Raw genomic sequence first — 5385 nt, 5'->3', positions numbered from 1 at the left:
CATTGTGTCTGTTTCTTTACATGCCACTTAATAAAACAGTATGTTTTAAATCTAACCGACAAGGTTGTCCGTGGTAGCGTGATTGCCACGATAGCGGAACTGAGAACTCGTAAGTTCGAACACAGGTCATATAAAATCAAAGACTTAAGTCATTTTTATTTGCCGTCTTTCTTCATCATGCGGTATTAAAAACAAAGATGTAATCTATTCGATTCTGACAATCACTTGTTTGTCAAAACATGCTATGTGTGTATTAAAATATCTTTGCTATTCAAATTTACTTTTTAAAATCCGAAAAGGTACTTGAACTTTTGTTTACAAATCATAGTCGTAAATGGTCCGTATCATAATTTCTACATTAAACAGTAGCCACTCCATGATCATAACAACAATACATTTTGTATGAGAAACCACGTCTAATGGAATGAAGATGTCGCTTTCAGTGAAACGAAGGTTCTCTGAGACATTACAAATCGCATTACTTGAAGAAAAAAATCCGAACAATTACCGTCGTGCACCTGTTTTATTTACAGAAAATTAGATATTATAACATATAGCATGACATATTACTAGCCGAGAATCATTCGATGAAAAATTTATTCAATCCAATGTTTGAACACCAAAAAGAACAAACATGTATTTTTACAATAACAAATTCAAAATTCAAATAAAACACAATTGGCGATAATTAAACAATTAGAGTTAACTGCACAGCCTTTAACAAAATGCAGAAGACATTCCAATTAGCAAGCTATAAAAGGCACTGATGTAGAAATACATGAAAAAATTTGACCAAAGGCTTTTGATTAAAGCCAAACAAAATAAACGCCAAAAAAATATGACTATGATGATATCTGGAACATGGATGAGCGCAAAAGAAATACAATACAGCGTCTTAAATTTGAAATAAGCAAAATGTTAAAGGATTTCCTGTTACTTTGAAATACATATTATACAAAAACTAGAATGTCTGCTACTCTACTTTGTAGAGATCTTGTGTGATAATCTAATATCCCTTTCACCAATGGTAGGGCTGTTTATGCATCATGATATTTTATCATACTTGTAATTTAAATTTCCATTTCATATGAGCTGATTTGTAAATCTTCTACACTTAATTTTATGAATCATCTGAGATCACCCCCAACTCTTCGTTGGTCTCATGTTGCTCAGTCTTTTGTTTTCTATGTTGTGTTTTGAGTACTACAGTTTGTCTATTTGTCGCTTTCACCTGGGCAATGACAGTCTGTTTTCGAATTACAATATTGAGTTTCCTTTCTAAGAGACTGGAAATGCAAAGCGGAACTCAGAACCTTTAATTAATATACAGTAACATGGCTAGTTAAGAACAAAAATGTATTTTTACAATAACAAATTCAAAATTCAAATAAAACACAAATTGCGATAATTATACAATTAGAGTTAACCGCACAACCTTTAACAAAATGCAGAAGCCATTTCAATTAGTAAGCTATAAAAGGCACTGATGTAGCAATACATTAAAAAATTTGACCAAAGTCTTAACAAAATAAACGCCAAAAAAATATGACTATGATGATATCTGGAACATGGATGAGCGCAAAAGAAATACAATACAGCGTCTTAAATTTGAAATAAGCAAAATGTTAAAGGATTTCCTGTTACTTTGAAATACATATACAAAAACTAGAATGTCTGCTACTCTACTTTGTAGATATCTTGTGTGATAATCTAATATCCCTTTCACCAATGGTAGGGCTTTTTATGCATCATGATATTTTATCATACTTGTTATAAAAATGCCCATTTCATATGAGCTGATTTGTGAATCTTCTACACTCAACTTTATGAATCATCTGAGATCACCCCAAAGTCTTTTGTTTTCTATGTTGTGTTTTGAGTACTAAAGTTTGCCTATTTGTCGCTTTCACCTGTGCATTGGCGGTCTGTTTTCGAATTACAATATTGAGTTTCCAGAGACTGGAGATTCAAAGCGGAAATCAGAATCTTTAATCTTTATAAAACATACAGTAACATGGCTAATTAAGAACAATTGCCTGACATAGTTATTTACATTAGAAAATGCCTGTACCAAGTCAGGAATATGACAGTTGTTATCCATTCGTTTGATGTGTTTGGACTTTTGATTTTGCCTTTTGATTTTGGATCTCCTTTTTGAATTTTCCTCGGAGTTCAGTATTTCTGTGTTTTTACTTTTTATTAAGTATTTAAGATTACATTTGATTGAATATACGTCTCAAACGTCTGATTTATGCTTAGCCTAGGTTTAAAAAGGCAATATGTACGACTAAAACTGATTGTTTAACTGTTCCGACCAATTTCAGTCCTTAAACATTTTTGTTTTGACGCGCATCGAACCTTACTCACTTAATTCAAATTATCTGTTCAGAAACTAAATAAAATTTTCGATTTTAGAAAACTAGTGTTATGATAAATCATTACCAATACGAAAATTTACCTAACTTACAACACCAATGAAAGTATTATAATAATGTAAACTTCTAACCAATTCCAAAGAAACATGTCATTTTCTACTCATCTAATTTTGTCATAATATAAACTCTAGAAATAAATCATATTTTCAAAGATAAAAGATATCTATAATTTGACTTCAGAGAAATTAGAGCATTCTATGGAGAATGAAAATGAGCCGTTCTAGAAGAAAATAATCATTTAAAGTGGTGATTTTTGTAGGAGTGTGAACTGAAGTATATTTCAATTACAATATACATATCGTTCATATTTCCAGAACTAAAACAATAACCATTTTATTCTTTTTTCACTATTACAAGAGTAAAGTTTCAATCGATAGTAAATACAATTCGTCTTTTTTCTCACATTCAAATTGATTAGTTTGTCTAAATAAAAAATGAAAAATAAGACATTGGCATGAATTTGAGAAGGACAAGCCAAGGGTTATTTTGAAGTTGTCTTTGACGCTGTTTATCCGTCAATAATAAACGTTGAATGATACACAGAGAAGGATGCTTCTGAGTTCATATCTTTTTAAGTCATTTCCTGCTTTTGTGTAATCTTTTCAACCTTCCAAAACATTAGAAAAACAAATTGCGTGAAATAGACCGTAAAATGTGTTTCACAAAGAAAGGTTGATTGAAGCTGAAAATCTCAATATGGATAATATTTTACTTGCTGAAATAGTAACTATCACTTAATTGTTTACTTCCGCGTCATTTGAACTCTAGTGGATAGTTATCAATTGCAATCATACTGCATCTAGCTATTTTATATCTGTACGAATAACAAAATACTTGAATAGCTTAGCATTTCTAAATAGTGAAATACTGTTTTTCTGTTCAAACAATTAACGAAGGGCACAAAATTCAATCTTTATTTTATTTATTGTAAATTGTTCGCCCCTTCCGTCAACTCACGAGTTTTTATGCCCCACCTACGATAGTAGAGGGGCGTTATGTTTTCTGGTCTGTGCGTCCGTTCGTCTGTTCGTTCTTCCGTCCGTCCGTCTGTTCGTTCGCCCGTCCGTTCGTTCGTCCGTCTGTCCCGCTCCAGGTTAAAGTTTTTGGTCAAGGTAGTTTTTGATGAAGTTGAAGTCCATTCAACTTGAAACTTAGTATACATGTTCCATTTGATAAGATCATTCTAATTTTAATGCCAAATTAGAGAATTTATTCCAATTTCACGGTCCACTAAACATAGAAAATGATAGTGCGAGTGGGGCATCCGTGTACTGTGGACACATTCTTGTTTAATCCTGTTTTAACATTTGGTTTGCCCATTAACTTGTTTGTCTGAGTCTACAAATAGGGCTGAAAAAAATAAATTACTTCTTCAAACCAGATTCCTGCCAATACAATGTTTGGCTGGTACATGAAATTTATAAGCGTGCAACTACATGGTTACTGAATTTAAATTCAAACTTCAATATGGGTATTGTATAATCAATATTTTTCAGACTATTGAGGAATGCAATGTAGAGCAACCAAAGAACAGATAGAATTCGAATGATTGGTCTTCCCCAACCTGTAATTCTTTGTTTCGTTTTTCTATATTTTTGTTTTGCCGTCACTGATCACTTTTTGTAGCAGAAATGCGTACTTGGCGTACACAATTGGTAATGTGGTATATTTGATGAGTTATTTCTAAATATTCTATAGAATTGTTTTATTGATTTTCCCGTTTGAATGGTTTTACGCTAGTAATTTTGGGGCCCTTTATATCTCATTATTCGGTGTGATTCAAGGCTCCGTGTTGAAGACCGTCCATTGACCTATAATGGTTTTACTGTTTTAAATTGTTATTTAGATGCAGAGATGTCTCATTGGCACTCACACTACATCTTCCTATATCTATTAAATTTAATCAATTACATTTTGATTTGATAGTTGGTTTACTCGATTACATGTCCGTACATTGCATAAACTTGTACTCACAGCCACATTCTATATAGTTTACTAAGGACCTAAGTCGAAAACAAACACAATGGAGGACTTAATTTTAGACTTGATTCTCATACAATTTTGATAAGTTATCAAGTTATTAGATGTTGATCCATGACATTTATATGTACTACTACTATAATATCTCACTCTACAGTATATTAAACATTCGGATATTATAAGTATATAATGTGTCAATTCTATTAACAACCAGTACTCATTACCTTAGTATGGTTACTTTAGTCTTCCATAGTATCCTATATTGCATTGCAAACTGCTAAGTAGATGTGAGACGTCAAATTAAAGGCTCGTTTATTTTGGTCCATTTACCGCTAAGCAAATGAGGTAGAAATTTGTGCGTTTAAACGAGTTGAATACCTACCTACATTGTGTGATTACAAAATTATACAGAAACGTGTTTGGATATTGTCCTTGTGTTTTTTTCATACATACACCTGGCTGTCTTTGAACAATTTTTTTTATTGAAGGTAGTACATTTGTAATAATACAACCCTGTTATTCTGAAAGTTGTTTATTCAAGAGGGACGAAAGATACCAAAGAAACAGTCAAACTTGTAGATTTTGATATATCAACTTAGTGCTGTGTCTACGTTTTTTACCTGAAAATTTAAAATATCTTATTCACTATGGGACCGGATGCGTGATATGAATATAAATATATTCAATAGGAAAATTGGAATAATTACAAGTGACAACTTCAGATTGAATATGATATGTAAGAATTCGAACTGTGTAGAGTACACTGTTAGTTTGAAATCGCGGGAACTCTGAACCTGAATGATGCGGTAAGAGTTGATAAATTTCGCGTGCTGAATGAAGGTGAAGAATTACTGTTTGCAAACAGTAATAGATGTTATGAAAAAAAACATTTGATACATCAACTTATAATCTTCCAGACGATTACAAACTGCGTACGCTGAGAACATTTTTAAACTACCACACATGCACA

The sequence above is a fragment of the Mytilus trossulus genome, chromosome 9 (genome assembly GCF_036588685.1).
Source record: "Mytilus trossulus isolate FHL-02 chromosome 9, PNRI_Mtr1.1.1.hap1, whole genome shotgun sequence".
Lineage (NCBI taxonomy): Eukaryota > Metazoa > Mollusca > Bivalvia > Mytilida > Mytilidae > Mytilus > Mytilus trossulus.
The sequence above is the reverse complement of the archived record's forward strand: the minus strand, read 5'-3'. Positions refer to the sequence as shown.